This window comes from Lithobates pipiens, unplaced genomic scaffold (assembly GCF_037356315.1).
Source record: "Lithobates pipiens isolate NorthernLeopardFrog02 unplaced genomic scaffold, aLitPip1_a1.2 Scaffold_18, whole genome shotgun sequence".
NCBI lineage: Eukaryota > Metazoa > Chordata > Amphibia > Anura > Ranidae > Lithobates > Lithobates pipiens.
In genome coordinates, this window is record NW_027507758.1 from 580123075 (window position 1) to 580141411 (window position 18337).

The 18337-nt window shown below is 53.2% G+C and overlaps 8 non-coding genes across 8 annotated transcripts; all 8 read left to right on the forward strand.

The window, feature by feature from the left end:
* The first annotated feature begins 352 nt into the window (after positions 1-352).
* Positions 353-425, forward strand: TRNAA-AGC (transfer RNA alanine (anticodon AGC)). The gene has a single exon. It is a non-coding gene; the product is annotated as a tRNA-Ala (tRNA).
* A 2139-nt stretch (positions 426-2564) lies between these two features.
* TRNAA-AGC (transfer RNA alanine (anticodon AGC)) lies at positions 2565-2637 on the forward strand. Its single transcript has one exon. It is a non-coding gene; the product is annotated as a tRNA-Ala (tRNA).
* A 2139-nt stretch (positions 2638-4776) lies between these two features.
* TRNAA-AGC (transfer RNA alanine (anticodon AGC)) lies at positions 4777-4849 on the forward strand. Its single transcript has one exon. It is a non-coding gene; the product is annotated as a tRNA-Ala (tRNA).
* A 2139-nt stretch (positions 4850-6988) lies between these two features.
* Positions 6989-7061, forward strand: TRNAA-AGC (transfer RNA alanine (anticodon AGC)). Its single transcript has one exon. It is a non-coding gene; the product is annotated as a tRNA-Ala (tRNA).
* A 968-nt stretch (positions 7062-8029) lies between these two features.
* On the forward strand, positions 8030-8102 carry TRNAA-AGC (transfer RNA alanine (anticodon AGC)). The gene has a single exon. It is a non-coding gene; the product is annotated as a tRNA-Ala (tRNA).
* A 3314-nt stretch (positions 8103-11416) lies between these two features.
* TRNAA-AGC (transfer RNA alanine (anticodon AGC)) lies at positions 11417-11489 on the forward strand. Its single transcript has one exon. It is a non-coding gene; the product is annotated as a tRNA-Ala (tRNA).
* Positions 11490-13628: 2139 nt separating this feature from the next.
* On the forward strand, positions 13629-13701 carry TRNAA-AGC (transfer RNA alanine (anticodon AGC)). Its single transcript has one exon. It is a non-coding gene; the product is annotated as a tRNA-Ala (tRNA).
* Positions 13702-15839: 2138 nt separating this feature from the next.
* TRNAA-AGC (transfer RNA alanine (anticodon AGC)) lies at positions 15840-15912 on the forward strand. Its single transcript has one exon. It is a non-coding gene; the product is annotated as a tRNA-Ala (tRNA).
* The last annotated feature ends 2425 nt before the right edge of the window (positions 15913-18337 follow it).

Here is an 18337-nt window from a genome sequence, read left to right on the forward strand (position 1 = left end):
GCGGGAGGCCCGGGTTCGATTCCCGGCCAATGCAATTATGGGCTCTTGGTGTTTGTAGCTCTCTCCCCCAATTTCCAGCCCCATGGAATGCCTCAAGGCACAAGGTGTTTCTTGTCGAGAATGTATTAGGCGGTGTGAGTGCTTTTTGAAACCACCTTCTCCCAATGACATCATTGAAACCCATGGGGCCATACTTCAGAAGGGGCTCAGTTGTCCAAGGTCTTGGGGGAGTGGCTCTCCTGGTGTCTAGCGGCCAGAGCAAGTTGTGGATTTAGCAAAACTGCCTATAGTTTACACATAGCCCAGGAGAGGACAGGGATCAGCCATAGCACAAGCAACAACCTCAAGCAAAGGGGGATTAGCTCAAATGGTAGAGCGCTCGCTTAGCATGCGAGAGGTAGCGGGATCGATGCCCGCATTCTCCAAATGCAGCTTTCCTGATTTGCCAGGAGACACCTTGCTTTTGTGTTTGATGTTGAAGCTTGGAACCGAGCGCCGTGAGCAACATGGGAAGCCGGAGTCCTCCTCATAACGCGTGCCAAGGCGTTGCCACGTTTTTGTGGTGGCAACTGTGGCTTCAGCCAAAGTCACGTAGGCAGTGTTGGACAAAAGCAATCTAGTAAACAAAGCACGAGCAGGCCTCCATGGCCAAGAGACAATATTTAATTAGCGCAAAAGGTGCCAGTGCCATGCTTACGCTGAGAGCTTTGGACTCGTTGAATCACCTGAATCAGGTTCAACTTCTCTTTGTGTGCGAAAGAAAGGCCTTTGGGCCCGCACGCAAGCAAATATCGATTGGCATAGAAAAAGGCAACGTAGCAGAGGATGGTTTCGATCCATCGACCTCTGGGTTATGGGCCCAGCACGCTTCCGCTGCGCCACTCTGCTCTTGTCGCTGACCAACCTCAACAACCACATGTGGATGTAGTTTGCCAGCGATTCCCACGGGGAGTGGGTCCATGTGGCAAAGTCACAATGTAGACGACTAGGCGTTTCCATTGATTTTCGACCAGCGAATCCCAAGTCAAGCGTGGGCGAGAGCTGGACTCTCCTAGACCAGCTGAGCGAGGGTGGTGGCAAGTGGCCCGGCGTGGAGCATTGGTGGTTCAGTGGTAGAATTCTCGCCTGCCACGCGGGAGGCCCGGGTTCGATTCCCGGCCAATGCAATTATGGGCTCTTTGTGTTTGCAGCGCTCTTCCCCAATTTCCAGCCCCGTGGAGTGCATCAAGGCACAAGGTGTTTCTTGTCGAGAATGTACTAGGCGGTGTGAGTGCTTTTTGAAACCAGCCTTCTCCCAATTACATCATTGAAACCCATGGGGCCATACCTCTGAAGGGGCTCAGTTGTCAAAGGTCGTAGGAGGGAAAAAAAAGGGGGGTGCAAACCTTCTACGCTAGGAAAGCGGGTGGCTCTCCTGGTGTCTAGCGGCCAGAGCAGGTTGTGGATTTCGCAAAACTGACTATATTTTACACATAGCCCAGGAGAGGACAGGGATCAGCCATAGCGCAAGCAACACACTCGAGCAAAGGGGGATTAGCTCAAGTGGCAGAGCGCTCGCTTTGCATGCGAGAGGTAGCGGGATCGATGCCCGCATTCTCCAAACGCAGCTTTCCTGGTTTCACGGGAGGCACCTTGCTTTTGTGTTTGATGTTGAAGCTTGGAACCGAGCGCCGTGAGCAACATGGGAAGCCGGAGTGCTCCTCATAACATGTGCCAAGGCATTGCCACGTTTTTGTGGTGGCATCTGTGGCTTCAGCCAAAGTCACGTAGGCAGTATTGGACAAAAGCAATCAATTAAAGAAAGCACGACCAGGCTTCCATGGCCAAGAGACAATATTCCATTAGGGGGAAAGGTGCCAGTGCCATGCTTACGCTGAGAGCTTTGGACTCGTTGAATCACCTGAATCAGGTTCAACTTCTCTTTGTGTGCGAAAGAAAGGCCTTTGGGCCCGCAAGCAAATATCGATTGGCATAGGAAAAGGCAACGTAGCAGAGGATGGTTTCGATCCATCGACCTCTGGGTTATGGGCCCAGCACGCTTCCGCTGCGCCACTCTGCTCTTGTCGCTGGCCATCCTCATGGATTTCGACAAGCGAATCCCAAGTCAAGCGTGGGCGAGAGCTGGACTCTCCTAGGCCAGCTGAGCGAGGGTGGTGGCGCCTGGCCCGGCGTGGAGCATTGGTGGTTCAGTGGTAGAATTCTCGCCTGCCACGCGGGAGGCCCGGGTTCGATTCCCGGCCAATGCAATTATGGGCTCTTGGTGTTTGTAGCTCTCTCCCCCAATTTCCAGCCCCATGGAATGCCTCAAGGCACAAGGTGTTTCTTGTCGAGAATGTATTAGGCGGTGTGAGTGCTTTTTGAAACCACCTTCTCCCAATGACATCATTGAAACCCATGGGGCCATACTTCAGAAGGGGCTCAGTTGTCCAAGGTCTTGGGGGAGTGGCTCTCCTGGTGTCTAGCGGCCAGAGCAAGTTGTGGATTTAGCAAAACTGCCTATAGTTTACACATAGCCCAGGAGAGGACAGGGATCAGCCATAGCACAAGCAACAACCTCAAGCAAAGGGGGATTAGCTCAAATGGTAGAGCGCTCGCTTAGCATGCGAGAGGTAGCGGGATCGATGCCCGCATTCTCCAAATGCAGCTTTCCTGATTTGCCAGGAGACACCTTGCTTTTGTGTTTGATGTTGAAGCTTGGAACCGAGCGCCGTGAGCAACATGGGAAGCCGGAGTCCTCCTCATAACGCGTGCCAAGGCGTTGCCACGTTTTTGTGGTGGCAACTGTGGCTTCAGCCAAAGTCACGTAGGCAGTGTTGGACAAAAGCAATCTAGTAAACAAAGCACGAGCAGGCCTCCATGGCCAAGAGACAATATTTCATTAGCGCAAAAGGTGCCAGTGCCATGCTTACGCTGAGAGCTTTGGACTCGTTGAATCACCTGAATCAGGTTCAACTTCTCTTTGTGTGCGAAAGAAAGGCCTTTGGGCCCGCACGCAAGCAAATATCGATTGGCATAGAAAAAGGCAACGTAGCAGAGGATGGTTTCGATCCATCGACCTCTGGGTTATGGGCCCAGCACGCTTCCGCTGCGCCACTCTGCTCTTGTCGCTGACCAACCTCAACAACCACATGTGGATGTAGTTTGCCAGCGATTCCCACGGGGAGTGGGTCCATGTGGCAAAGTCACAATGTAGACGACTAGGCGTTTCCATTGATTTTCGACCAGCGAATCCCAAGTCAAGCGTGGGCGAGAGCTGGACTCTCCTAGACCAGCTGAGCGAGGGTGGTGGCAAGTGGCCCGGTGTGGAGCATTGGTGGTTCAGTGGTAGAATTCTCGCCTGCCACGCGGGAGGCCCGGGTTCGATTCCCGGCCAATGCAATTATGGGCTCTTTGTGTTTGCAGCGCTCTCCCCCAATTTCCAGCCCCGTGGAGTGCATCAAGGCACAAGGTGTTTCTTGTCGAGAATGTACTAGGCGGTGTGAGTGCTTTTTGAAACCAGCCTTCTCCCAATTACATCATTGAAACCCATGGGGCCATACCTCTGAAGGGGCTCAGTTGTCAAAGGTCGTAGGAGGGAAAAAAAAGGGGGGTGCAAACCTTCTACGCTAGGAAAGCGGGTGGCTCTCCTGGTGTCTAGCGGCCAGAGCAGGTTGTGGATTTCGCAAAACTGACTATATTTTACACATAGCCCAGGAGAGGACAGGGATCAGCCATAGCGCAAGCAACACACTCGAGCAAAGGGGGATTAGCTCAAGTGGCAGAGCGCTCGCTTTGCATGCGAGAGGTAGCGGGATCGATGCCCGCATTCTCCAAACGCAGCTTTCCTGGTTTCACGGGAGGCACCTTGCTTTTGTGTTTGATGTTGAAGCTTGGAACCGAGCGCCGTGAGCAACATGGGAAGCCGGAGTGCTCCTCATAACATGTGCCAAGGCATTGCCACGTTTTTGTGGTGGCATCTGTGGCTTCAGCCAAAGTCACGTAGGCAGTATTGGACAAAAGCAATCAATTAAAGAAAGCACGACCAGGCTTCCATGGCCAAGAGACAATATTCCATTAGGGGGAAAGGTGCCAGTGCCATGCTTACGCTGAGAGCTTTGGACTCGTTGAATCACCTGAATCAGGTTCAACTTCTCTTTGTGTGCGAAAGAAAGGCCTTTGGGCCCGCAAGCAAATATCGATTGGCATAGGAAAAGGCAACGTAGCAGAGGATGGTTTCGATCCATCGACCTCTGGGTTATGGGCCCAGCACGCTTCCGCTGCGCCACTCTGCTCTTGTCGCTGACCATCCTCATGGATTTCGACAAGCGAATCCCAAGTCAAGCGTGGGCGAGAGCTGGACTCTCCTAGGCCAGCTGAGCGAGGGTGGTGGCGCCTGGCCCGGCGTGGAGCATTGGTGGTTCAGTGGTAGAATTCTCGCCTGCCACGCGGGAGGCCCGGGTTCGATTCCCGGCCAATGCAATTATGGGTTCTTGGTGTTTGTAGCTCTCTCCCCCAATTTCCAGCCCCATGGAATGCCTCAAGGCACAAGGTGTTTCTTGTCGAGAATGTATTAGGCGGTGTGAGTGCTTTTTGAAACCACCTTCTCCCAATGACATCATTGAAACCCATGGGGCCATACTTCAGAAGGGGCTCAGTTGTCCAAGGTCTTGGGGGAGTGGCTCTCCTGGTGTCTAGCGGCCAGAGCAAGTTGTGGATTTAGCAAAACTGCCTATAGTTTACACATAGCCCAGGAGAGGACAGGGATCAGCCATAGCACAAGCAACAACCTCAAGCAAAGGGGGATTAGCTCAAATGGTAGAGCGCTCGCTTAGCATGCGAGAGGTAGCGGGATCGATGCCCGCATTCTCCAAATGCAGCTTTCCTGATTTGCCAGGAGACACCTTGCTTTTGTGTTTGATGTTGAAGCTTGGAACCGAGCGCCGTGAGCAACATGGGAAGCCGGAGTCCTCCTCATAACGCGTGCCAAGGCGTTGCCACGTTTTTGTGGTGGCAACTGTGGCTTCAGCCAAAGTCACGTAGGCAGTGTTGGACAAAAGCAATCTAGTAAACAAAGCACGAGCAGGCCTCCATGGCCAAGAGACAATATTTCATTAGCGCAAAAGGTGCCAGTGCCATGCTTACGCTGAGAGCTTTGGACTCGTTGAATCACCTGAATCAGGTTCAACTTCTCTTTGTGTGCGAAAGAAAGGCCTTTGGGCCCGCACGCAAGCAAATATCGATTGGCATAGGAAAGGGCAATGTAGCAGAGGATGGTTTCGATCCATCGACCTCTGGGTTATGGGCCCAGCACGCTTCCGCTGCGCCACTCTGCTCTTGTCGCTGACCAACCTCAACAACCACATGTGGATGTAGTTTGCCAGCGATTCCCACGGGGAGTGGGTCCATGTGGCAAAGTCACAATGTAGACGACTAGGCGTTTCCATTGATTTTCGACCAGCGAATCCCAAGTCAAGCGTGGGCGAGAGCTGGACTCTCCTAGACCAGCTGAGCGAGGGTGGTGGCAAGTGGCCCGGCGTGGAGCATTGGTGGTTCAGTGGTAGAATTCTCGCCTGCCACGCGGGAGGCCCGGGTTCGATTCCCGGCCAATGCAATTATGGGCTCTTTGTGTTTGCAGCGCTCTCCCCCAATTTCCAGCCCCGTGGAGTGCATCAAGGCACAAGGTGTTTCTTGTCGAGAATGTACTAGGCGGTGTGAGTGCTTTTTGAAACCAACCTTCTCCCAATTACATCATTGAAACCCATGGGGCCATACCTCTGAAGGGGCTCAGTTGTCAAAGGTCGTAGGAGGGAAAAAAAAGGGGGGTGCAAACCTTCTACGCTAGGAAAGCGGGTGGCTCTCCTGGTGTCTAGCGGCCAGAGCAGGTTGTGGATTTCGCAAAACTGACTATATTTTACACATAGCCCAGGAGAGGACAGGGATCAGCCATAGCGCAAGCAACACACTCGAGCAAAGGGGGATTAGCTCAAGTGGCAGAGCGCTCGCTTTGCATGCGAGAGGTAGCGGGATCGATGCCCGCATTCTCCAAACGCAGCTTTCCTGGTTTCACGGGAGGCACCTTGCTTTTGTGTTTGATGTTGAAGCTTGGAACCGAGCGCCGTGAGCAACATGGGAAGCCGGAGTGCTCCTCATAACATGTGCCAAGGCATTGCCACGTTTTTGTGGTGGCATCTGTGGCTTCAGCCAAAGTCACGTAGGCAGTATTGGACAAAAGCAATCAATTAAAGAAAGCACGACCAGGCTTCCATGGCCAAGAGACAATATTCCATTAGGGGGAAAGGTGCCAGTGCCATGCTTACGCTGAGAGCTTTGGACTCGTTGAATCACCTGAATCAGGTTCAACTTCTCTTTGTGTGCGAAAGAAAGGCCTTTGGGCCCGCAAGCAAATATCGATTGGCATAGGAAAAGGCAACGTAGCAGAGGATGGTTTCGATCCATCGACCTCTGGGTTATGGGCCCAGCACGCTTCCGCTGCGCCACTCTGCTCTTGTCGCTGGCCATCCTCATGGATTTCGACAAGCGAATCCCAAGTCAAGCGTGGGCGAGAGCTGGACTCTCCTAGGCCAGCTGAGCGAGGGTGGTGGCGCCTGGCCCGGCGTGGAGCATTGGTGGTTCAGTGGTAGAATTCTCGCCTGCCACGCGGGAGGCCCGGGTTCGATTCCCGGCCAATGCAATTATGGGCTCTTGGTGTTTGTAGCTCTCTCCCCCAATTTCCAGCCCCATGGAATGCCTCAAGGCACAAGGTGTTTCTTGTCGAGAATATATTAGGCGGTGTGAGTGCTTTTTGAAACCACCTTCTCCCAATGACATCATTGAAACCCATGGGGCCATACTTCAGAAGGGGCTCAGTTGTCCAAGGTCTTGGGGGAGTGGCTCTCCTGGTGTCTAGCGGCCAGAGCAAGTTGTGGATTTAGCAAAACTGCCTATAGTTTACACATAGCCCAGGAGAGGACAGGGATCAGCCATAGCACAAGCAACAACCTCAAGCAAAGGGGGATTAGCTCAAATGGTAGAGCGCTCGCTTAGCATGCGAGAGGTAGCGGGATCGATGCCCGCATTCTCCAAATGCAGCTTTCCTGATTTGCCAGGAGACACCTTGCTTTTGTGTTTGATGTTGAAGCTTGGAACCGAGCGCCGTGAGCAACATGGGAAGCCGGAGTCCTCCTCATAACGCGTGCCAAGGCGTTGCCACGTTTTTGTGGTGGCAACTGTGGCTTCAGCCAAAGTCACGTAGGCAGTGTTGGACAAAAGCAATCTAGTAAACAAAGCACGAGCAGGCCTCCATGGCCAAGAGACAATATTTCATTAGCGCAAAAGGTGCCAGTGCCATGCTTACGCTGAGAGCTTTGGACTCGTTGAATCACCTGAATCAGGTTCAACTTCTCTTTGTGTGCGAAAGAAAGGCCTTTGGGCCCGCACGCAAGCAAATATCGATTGGCATAGAAAAAGGCAACGTAGCAGAGGATGGTTTCGATCCATCGACCTCTGGGTTATGGGCCCAGCACGCTTCCGCTGCGCCACTCTGCTCTTGTCGCTAACCATCCTCATGGATTTCGACAAGCGAATCCCAAGTCAAGCGTGGGCGAGAGCTGGACTCTCCTAGGCCAGCTGAGCGAGGGTTGTGGCGCCTGGCCCGGCGTGGAGCATTGGTGGTTCAGTGGTAGAATTCTCGCCTGCCACGCGGGAGGCCCGGGTTCGATTCCCGGCCAATGCAATTATGGGCTCTTGGTGTTTGTAGCTCTCTCCCCCAATTTCCAGCCCCATGGAATGCCTCAAGGCACAAGGTGTTTCTTGTCGAGAATGTATTAGGCGGTGTGAGTGCTTTTTGAAACCACCTTCTCCCAATGACATCATTGAAACCCATGGGGCCATACTTCAGAAGGGGCTCAGTTGTCCAAGGTCTTGGGGGAGTGGCTCTCCTGGTGTCTAGCGGCCAGAGCAAGTTGTGGATTTAGCAAAACTGCCTATAGTTTACACATAGCCCAGGAGAGGACAGGGATCAGCCATAGCACAAGCAACAACCTCAAGCAAAGGGGGATTAGCTCAAATGGTAGAGCGCTCGCTTAGCATGCGAGAGGTAGCGGGATCGATGCCCGCATTCTCCAAATGCAGCTTTTCTGATTTGCCAGGAGACACCTTGCTTTTGTGTTTGATGTTGAAGCTTGGAACCGAGCGCCGTGAGCAACATGGGAAGCCGGAGTCCTCCTCATAACGCGTGCCAAGGCGTTGCCACGTTTTTGTGGTGGCAACTGTGGCTTCAGCCAAAGTCACGTAGGCAGTGTTGGACAAAAGCAATCTAGTAAACAAAGCACGAGCAGGCCTCCATGGCCAAGAGACAATATTTCATTAGCGCAAAAGGTGCCAGTGCCATGCTTACGCTGAGAGCTTTGGACTCGTTGAATCACCTGAATCAGGTTCAACTTCTCTTTGTGTGCGAAAGAAAGGCCTTTGGGCCCGCACGCAAGCAAATATCGATTGGCATAGAAAAAGGCAACGTAGCAGAGGATGGTTTTGATCCATCGACCTCTGGGTTATGGGCCCAGCACGCTTCCGCTGCGCCACTCTGCTCTTGTCGCTGACCAACCTCAACAACCACATGTGGATGTAGTTTGCCAGCGATTCCCACGGGGAGTGGGTCCATGTGGCAAAGTCACAATGTAGACGACTAGGCGTTTCCATTGATTTTCGACCAGCGAATCCCAAGTCAAGCGTGGGCGAGAGCTGGACTCTCCTAGACCAGCTGAGCGAGGGTGGTGGCAAGTGGCCCGGCGTGGAGCATTGGTGGTTCAGTGGTAGAATTCTCGCCTGCCACGCGGGAGGCCCGGGTTCGATTCCCGGCCAATGCAATTATGGGCTCTTTGTGTTTGCAGCGCTCTCCCCCAATTTCCAGCCCCGTGGAGTGCATCAAGGCACAAGGTGTTTCTTGTCGAGAATGTACTAGGCGGTGTGAGTGCTTTTTGAAACCAGCCTTCTCCCAATTACATCATTGAAACCCATGGGGCCATACCTCTGAAGGGGCTCAGTTGTCAAAGGTCGTAGGAGGGAAAAAAAAGGGGGGTGCAAACCTTCTACGCTAGGAAAGCGGGTGGCTCTCCTGGTGTCTAGCGGCCAGAGCAGGTTGTGGATTTCGCAAAACTGACTATATTTTACACATAGCCCAGGAGAGGACAGGGATCAGCCATAGCGCAAGCAACACACTCGAGCAAAGGGGGATTAGCTCAAGTGGCAGAGCGCTCGCTTTGCATGCGAGAGGTAGCGGGATCGATGCCCGCATTCTCCAAATGCAGCTTTTCTGATTTGCCAGGAGACACCTTGCTTTTGTGTTTGATGTTGAAGCTTGGAACCGAGCGCCGTGAGCAACATGGGAAGCCGGAGTCCTCCTCATAACGCGTGCCAAGGCGTTGCCACGTTTTTGTGGTGGCAACTGTGGCTTCAGCCAAAGTCACGTAGGCAGTGTTGGACAAAAGCAATCTAGTAAACAAAGCACGAGCAGGCCTCCATGGCCAAGAGACAATATTTCATTAGCGCAAAAGGTGCCAGTGCCATGCTTACGCTGAGAGCTTTGGACTCGTTGAATCACCTGAATCAGGTTCAACTTCTCTTTGTGTGCGAAAGAAAGGCCTTTGGGCCCGCACGCAAGCAAATATCGATTGGCATAGAAAAAGGCAACGTAGCAGAGGATGGTTTCGATCCATCGACCTCTGGGTTATGGGCCCAGCACGCTTCCGCTGCGCCACTCTGCTCTTGTCGCTGACCAACCTCAACAACCACATGTGGATGTAGTTTGCCAGCGATTCCCACGGGGAGTGGGTCCATGTGGCAAAGTCACAATGTAGACGACTAGGCGTTTCCATTGATTTTCGACCAGCGAATCCCAAGTCAAGCGTGGGCGAGAGCTGGACTCTCCTAGACCAGCTGAGCGAGGGTGGTGGCAAGTGGCCCGGCGTGGAGCATTGGTGGTTCAGTGGTAGAATTCTCGCCTGCCACGCGGGAGGCCCGGGTTCGATTCCCGGCCAATGCAATTATGGGCTCTTTGTGTTTGCAGCGCTCTCCCCCAATTTCCAGCCCCGTGGAGTGCATCAAGGCACAAGGTGTTTCTTGTCGAGAATGTACTAGGCGGTGTGAGTGCTTTTTGAAACCAGCCTTCTCCCAATTACATCATTGAAACCCATGGGGCCATACCTCTGAAGGGGCTCAGTTGTCAAAGGTCGTAGGAGGGAAAAAAAAGGGGGGTGCAAACCTTCTACGCTAGGAAAGCGGGTGGCTCTCCTGGTGTCTAGCGGCCAGAGCAGGTTGTGGATTTCGCAAAACTGACTATATTTTACACATAGCCCAGGAGAGGACAGGGATCAGCCATAGCGCAAGCAACACACTCGAGCAAAGGGGGATTAGCTCAAGTGGCAGAGCGCTCGCTTTGCATGCGAGAGGTAGCGGGATTGATGCCCGCATTCTCCAAACGCAGCTTTCCTGGTTTCACGGGAGGCACCTTGCTTTTGTGTTTGATGTTGAAGCTTGGAACCGAGCGCCGTGAGCAACATGGGAAGCCGGAGTGCTCCTCATAACATGTGCCAAGGCATTGCCACGTTTTTGTGGTGGCATCTGTGGCTTCAGCCAAAGTCACGTAGGCAGTATTGGACAAAAGCAATCAATTAAAGAAAGCACGACCAGGCTTCCATGGCCAAGAGACAATATTCCATTAGGGGGAAAGGTGCCAGTGCCATGCTTACGCTGAGAGCTTTGGACTCGTTGAATCACCTGAATCAGGTTCAACTTCTCTTTGTGTGCGAAAGAAAGGCCTTTGGGCCCGCAAGCAAATATCGATTGGCATAGGAAAAGGCAACGTAGCAGAGGATGGTTTCGATCCATCGACCTCTGGGTTATGGGCCCAGCACGCTTCCGCTGCGCCACTCTGCTCTTGTCGCTGACCATCCTCATGGATTTCGACAAGCGAATCCCAAGTCAAGCGTGGGCGAGAGCTGGACTCTCCTAGGCCAGCTGAGCGAGGGTGGTGGCGCCTGGCCCGGCGTGGAGCATTGGTGGTTCAGTGGTAGAATTCTCGCCTGCCACGCGGGAGGCCCGGGTTCGATTCCCGGCCAATGCAATTATGGGCTCTTGGTGTTTGTAGCTCTCTCCCCCAATTTCCAGCCCCATGGAATGCCTCAAGGCACAAGGTGTTTCTTGTCGAGAATGTATTAGGCGGTGTGAGTGCTTTTTGAAACCACCTTCTCCCAATGACATCATTGAAACCCATGGGGCCATACTTCAGAAGGGGCTCAGTTGTCCAAGGTCTTGGGGGAGTGGCTCTCCTGGTGTCTAGCGGCCAGAGCAAGTTGTGGATTTAGCAAAACTGCCTATAGTTTACACATAGCCCAGGAGAGGACAGGGATCAGCCATAGCACAAGCAACAACCTCAAGCAAAGGGGGATTAGCTCAAATGGTAGAGCGCTCGCTTAGCATGCGAGAGGTAGCGGGATCGATGCCCGCATTCTCCAAATGCAGCTTTCCTGATTTGCCAGGAGACACCTTGCTTTTGTGTTTGATGTTGAAGCTTGGAACCGAGCGCCGTGAGCAACATGGGAAGCCGGAGTCCTCCTCATAACGCGTGCCAAGGCGTTGCCACGTTTTTGTGGTGGCAACTGTGGCTTCAGCCAAAGTCACGTAGGCAGTGTTGGACAAAAGCAATCTAGTAAACAAAGCACGAGCAGGCCTCCATGGCCAAGAGACAATATTTCATTAGCGCAAAAGGTGCCAGTGCCATGCTTACGCTGAGAGCTTTGGACTCGTTGAATCACCTGAATCAGGTTCAACTTCTCTTTGTGTGCGAAAGAAAGGCCTTTGGGCCCGCACGCAAGCAAATATCGATTGGCATAGGAAAGGGCAACGTAGCAGAGGATGGTTTCGATCCATCGACCTCTGGGTTATGGGCCCAGCACGCTTCCGCTGCGCCACTCTGCTCTTGTCGCTGACCAACCTCAACAACCACATGTGGATGTAGTTTGCCAGCGATTCCCACGGGGAGTGGGTCCATGTGGCAAAGTCACAATGTAGACGACTAGGCGTTTCCATTGATTTTCGACCAGCGAATCCCAAGTCAAGCGTGGGCGAGAGCTGGACTCTCCTAGACCAGCTGAGCGAGGGTGGTGGCAAGTGGCCCGGCGTGGAGCATTGGTGGTTCAGTGGTAGAATTCTCGCCTGCCACGCGGGAGGCCCGGGTTCGATTCCCGGCCAATGCAATTATGGGCTCTTTGTGTTTGCAGCGCTCTCCCCCAATTTCCAGCCCCGTGGAGTGCATCAAGGCACAAGGTGTTTCTTGTCGAGAATGTACTAGGCGGTGTGAGTGCTTTTTGAAACCAGCCTTCTCCCAATTACATCATTGAAACCCATGGGGCCATACCTCTGAAGGGGCTCAGTTGTCAAAGGTCGTAGGAGGGAAAAAAAAGGGGGGTGCAAACCTTCTACGCTAGGAAAGCGGGTGGCTCTCCTGGTGTCTAGCGGCCAGAGCAGGTTGTGGATTTCGCAAAACTGACTATATTTTACACATAGCCCAGGAGAGGACAGGGATCAGCCATAGCGCAAGCAACACACTCGAGCAAAGGGGGATTAGCTCAAGTGGCAGAGCGCTCGCTTTGCATGCGAGAGGTAGCGGGATCGATGCCCGCATTCTCCAAACGCAGCTTTCCTGGTTTCACGGGAGGCACCTTGCTTTTGTGTTTGATGTTGAAGCTTGGAACCGAGCGCCGTGAGCAACATGGGAAGCCGGAGTGCTCCTCATAACATGTGCCAAGGCATTGCCACGTTTTTGTGGTGGCATCTGTGGCTTCAGCCAAAGTCACGTAGGCAGTATTGGACAAAAGCAATCAATTAAAGAAAGCACGACCAGGCTTCCATGGCCAAGAGACAATATTCCATTAGGGGGAAAGGTGCCAGTGCCATGCTTACGCTGAGAGCTTTGGACTCGTTGAATCACCTGAATCAGGTTCAACTTCTCTTTGTGTGCGAAAGAAAGGCCTTTGGGCCCGCAAGCAAATATCGATTGGCATAGGAAAAGGCAACATAGCAGAGGATGGTTTCGATCCATCGACCTCTGGGTTATGGGCCCAGCACGCTTCCGCTGTGCCACTCTGCTCTTGTCGCTGACCATCCTCATGGATTTCGACAAGCGAATCCCAAGTCAAGCGTGGGCGAGAGCTGGACTCTCCTAGGCCAGCTGAGCGAGGGTGGTGGCGCCTGGCCCGGCGTGGAGCATTGGTGGTTCAGTGGTAGAATTCTCGCCTGCCACGCAGGAGGCCCGGGTTCGATTCCCGGCCAATGCAATTATGGGCTCTTGGTGTTTGTAGCTCTCTCCCCCAATTTCCAGCCCCATGGAATGCCTCAAGGCACAAGGTGTTTCTTGTCGAGAATGTATTAGGCGGTGTGAGTGCTTTTTGAAACCACCTTCTCCCAATGACATCATTGAAACCCATGGGGCCATACTTCAGAAGGGGCTCAGTTGTCCAAGGTCTTGGGGGAGTGGCTCTCCTGGTGTCTAGCGGCCAGAGCAAGTTGTGGATTTAGCAAAACTGCCTATAGTTTACACATAGCCCAGGAGAGGACAGGGATCAGCCATAGCACAAGCAACAACCTCAAGCAAAGGGGGATTAGCTCAAATGGTAGAGCGCTCGCTTAGCATGCGAGAGGTAGCGGGATCGATGCCCGCATTCTCCAAATGCAGCTTTCCTGATTTGCCAGGAGACACCTTGCTTTTGTGTTTGATGTTGAAGCTTGGAACCGAGCGCCGTGAGCAACATGGGAAGCCGGAGTCCTCCTCATAACGCGTGCCAAGGCGTTGCCACGTTTTTGTGGTGGCAACTGTGGCTTCAGCCAAAGTCACGTAGGCAGTGTTGGACAAAAGCAATCTAGTAAACAAAGCACGAGCAGGCCTCCATGGCCAAGAGACAATATTTCATTAGCGCAAAAGGTGCCAGTGCCATGCTTACGCTGAGAGCTTTGGACTCGTTGAATCACCTGAATCAGGTTCAACTTCTCTTTGTGTGCGAAAGAAAGGCCTTTGGGCCCGCACGCAAGCAAATATCGATTGGCATAGGAAAGGGCAACGTAGCAGAGGATGGTTTCGATCCATCGACCTCTGGGTTATGGGCCCAGCACGCTTCCGCTGCGCCACTCTGCTCTTGTCGCTGACCAACCTCAACAACCACATGTGGATGTAGTTTGCCAGCGATTCCCACGGGGAGTGGGTCCATGTGGCAAAGTCACAATGTAGACGACTAGGCGTTTCCATTGATTTTCGACCAGCGAATCCCAAGTCAAGCGTGGGCGAGAGCTGGACTCTCCTAGACCAGCTGAGCGAGGGTGGTGGCAAGTGGCCCGGCGTGGAGCATTGGTGGTTCAGTGGTAGAATTCTCGCCTGCCACGCGGGAGGCCCGGTTCGATTCCCGGCCAATGCAATTATGGGCTCTTTGTGTTTGCAGCGCTCTCCCCCAATTTCCAGCCCCGTGGAGTGCATCAAGGCACAAGGTGTTTCTTGTCGAGAATGTACTAGGCGGTGTGAGTGCTTTTTGAAACCAGCCTTCTCCCAATTACATCATTGAAACCCATGGGGCCATACCTCTGAAGGGGCTCAGTTGTCAAAGGTCGTAGGAGGGAAAAAAAAGGGGGGTGCAAACCTTCTACGCTAGGAAAGCGGGTGGCTCTCCTGGTGTCTAGCGGCCAGAGCAGGTTGTGGATTTCGCAAAACTGACTATATTTTACACATAGCCCAGGAGAGGACAGGGATCAGCCATAGCGCAAGCAACACACTCGAGCAAAGGGGGATTAGCTCAAGTGGCAGAGCGCTCGCTTTGCATGCGAGAGGTAGCGGGATCGATGCCCGCATTCTCCAAACGCAGCTTTCCTGGTTTCACGGGAGGCACCTTGCTTTTGTGTTTGATGTTGAAGCTTGGAACCGAGCGCCGTGAGCAACATGGGAAGCCGGAGTGCTCCTCATAACATGTGCCAAGGCATTGCCACGTTTTTGTGGTGGCATCTGTGGCTTCAGCCAAAGTCACGTAGGCAGTATTGGACAAAAGCAATCAATTAAAGAAAGCACGACCAGGCTTCCATGGCCAAGAGACAATATTCCATTAGGGGGAAAGGTGCCAGTGCCATGCTTACGCTGAGAGCTTTGGACTCGTTGAATCACCTGAATCAGGTTCAACTTCTCTTTGTGTGCGAAAGAAAGGCCTTTGGGCCCGCAAGCAAATATCGATTGGCATAGGAAAAGGCAACGTAGCAGAGGATGGTTTCGATCCATCGACCTCTGGGTTATGGGCCCAGCACGCTTCCGCTGCGCCACTCTGCTCTTGTCGCTGACCATCCTCATGGATTTCGACAAGCGAATCCCAAGTCAAGCGTGGGCGAGAGCTGGACTCTCCTAGGCCAGCTGAGCGAGGGTGGTGGCGCCTGGCCCGGCGTGGAGCATTGGTGGTTCAGTGGTAGAATTCTCGCCTGCCACGCAGGAGGCCCGGGTTCGATTCCCGGCCAATGCAATTATGGGCTCTTGGTGTTTGTAGCTCTCTCCCCCAATTTCCAGCCCCATGGAATGCCTCAAGGCACAAGGTGTTTCTTGTCGAGAATGTATTAGGCGGTGTGAGTGCTTTTTGAAACCACCTTCTCCCAATGACATCATTGAAACCCATGGGGCCATACTTCAGAAGGGGCTCAGTTGTCCAAGGTCTTGGGGGAGTGGCTCTCCTGGTGTCTAGCGGCCAGAGCAAGTTGTGGATTTAGCAAAACTGCCTATAGTTTACACATAGCCCAGGAGAGGACAGGGATCAGCCATAGCACAAGCAACAACCTCAAGCAAAGGGGGATTAGCTCAAATGGTAGAGCGCTCGCTTAGCATGCGAGAGGTAGCGGGATCGATGCCCGCATTCTCCAAATGCAGCTTTCCTGATTTGCCAGGAGACACCTTGCTTTTGTGTTTGATGTTGAAGCTTGGAACCGAGCGCCGTGAGCAACATGGGAAGCCGGAGTCCTCCTCATAACGCGTGCCAAGGCGTTGCCACGTTTTTGTGGTGGCAACTGTGGCTTCAGCCAAAGTCACGTAGGCAGTGTTGGACAAAAGCAATCTAGTAAACAAAGCACGAGCAGGCCTCCATGGCCAAGAGACAATATTTCATTAGCGCAAAAGGTGCCAGTGCCATGCTTACGCTGAGAGCTTTGGACTCGTTGAATCACCTGAATCAGGTTCAACTTCTCTTTGTGTGCGAAAGAAAGGCCTTTGGGCCCGCACGCAAGCAAATATCAATTGGCATAGGAAAGGGCAACGTAGCAGAGGATGGTTTCGATCCATCGACCTCTGGGTTATGGGCCCAGCACCCTTCCGCTGCGCCACTCTGCTCTTGTCGCTGACCAACCTCAACAACCACATGTGGATGTAGTTTGCCAGCGATTCCCACGGGGAGTGGGTCCATGTGGCAAAGTCACAATGTAGACGACTAGGCGTTTCCATTGATTTTCGACCAGCGAATCCCAAGTCAAGCGTGGGCGAGAGCTGGACTCTCCTAGACCAGCTGAGCGAGGGTGGTGGCAAGTGGCCCGGCGTGGAGCATTGGTGGTTCAGTGGTAGAATTCTCGCCTGCCACGCGGGAGGCCCGGGTTCGATTCCCGGCCAATGCAATTATGGGCTCTTTGTGTTTGCAGCGCTCTCCCCCAATTTCCAGCCCCGTGGAGTGCATCAAGGCACAAGGTGTTTCTTGTCGAGAATGTACTAGGCGGTGTGAGTGCTTTTTGAAACCAGCCTTCTCCCAATTACATCATTGAAACCCATGGGGCCATACCTCTGAAGGGGCTCAGTTGTCAAAGGTCGTAGGAGGGAAAAAAAAGGGGGGTGCAAACCTTCTACGCTAGGAAAGCGGGTGGCTCTCCTGGTGTCTAGCGGCCAGAGCAGGTTGTGGATTTCGCAAAACTGACTATATTTTACACATAGCCCAGGAGAGGACAGGGATCAGCCATAGCGCAAGCAACACACTCGAGCAAAGGGGGATTAGCTCAAGTGGCAGAGTGCTCGCTTTGCATGCGAGAGGTAGCGGGATCGATGCCCGCATTCTCCAAACGCAGCTTTCCTGGTTTCACGGGAGGCACCTTGCTTTTGTGTTTGATGTTGAAGCTTGGAACCGAGCGCCGTGAGCAACATGGGAAGCCGGAGTGCTCCTCATAACATGTGCCAAGGCATTGCCACGTTTTTGTGGTGGCATCTGTGGCTTCAGCCAAAGTCACGTAGGCAGTATTGGACAAAAGCAATCAATTAAAGAAAGCACGACCAGGCTTCCATGGCCAAGAGACAATATTCCATTAGGGGGAAAGGTGCCAGTGCCATGCTTACGCTGAGAGCTTTGGACTCGTTGAATCACCTGAATCAGGTTCAACTTCTCTTTGTGTGCGAAAGAAAGGCCTTTGGGCCCGCAAGCAAATATCGATTGGCATAGGAAAAGGCAACGTAGCAGAGGATGGTTTCGATCCATCGACCTCTGGGTTATGGGCCCAGCACGCTTCCGCTGCGCCACTCTGCTCTTGTCGCTGACCATCCTCATGGATTTCGACAAGCGAATCCCAAGTCAAGCGTGGGCGAGAGCTGGACTCTCCTAGGCCAGCTGAGCGAGGGTGGTGGCGCCTGGCCCGGCGTGGAGCATTGGTGGTTCAGTGGTAGAATTCTCGCCTGCCACGCAGGAGGCCCGGGTTCGATTCCCGGCCAATGCAATTATGGGCTCTTGGTGTTTGTAGCTCTCTCCCCCAATTTCCAGCCCCATGGAATGCCTCAAGGCACAAGGTGTTTCTTGTCGAGAATGTATTAGGCGGTGTGAGTGCTTTTTGAAACCACCTTCTCCCAATGACATCATTGAAACCCATGGGGCCATACTTCAGAAGGGGCTCAGTTGTCCAAGGTCTTGGGGGAGTGGCTCTCCTGGTGTCTAGCGGCCAGAGCAAGTTGTGGATTTAGCAAAACTGCCTATAGTTTACACATAGCCCAGGAGAGGACAGGGATCAGCCATAGCACAAGCAACAACCTCAAGCAAAGGGGGATTAGCTCAAATGGTAGAGCGCTCCCTTAGCATGCGAGAGGTAGCGGGATCGATGCCCGCATTCTCCAAATGCAGCTTTCCTGATTTGCCAGGAGACACCTTGCTTTTGTGTTTGATGTTGAAGCTTGGAACCGAGCGCCGTGAGCAACATGGGAAGCCGGAGTCCTCCTCATAACGCGTGCCAAGGCGTTGCCACGTTTTTGTGGTGGCAACTGTGGCTTCAGCCAAAGTCACGTAGGCAGTGTTGGACAAAAGCAATCTAGTAAACAAAGCACGAGCAG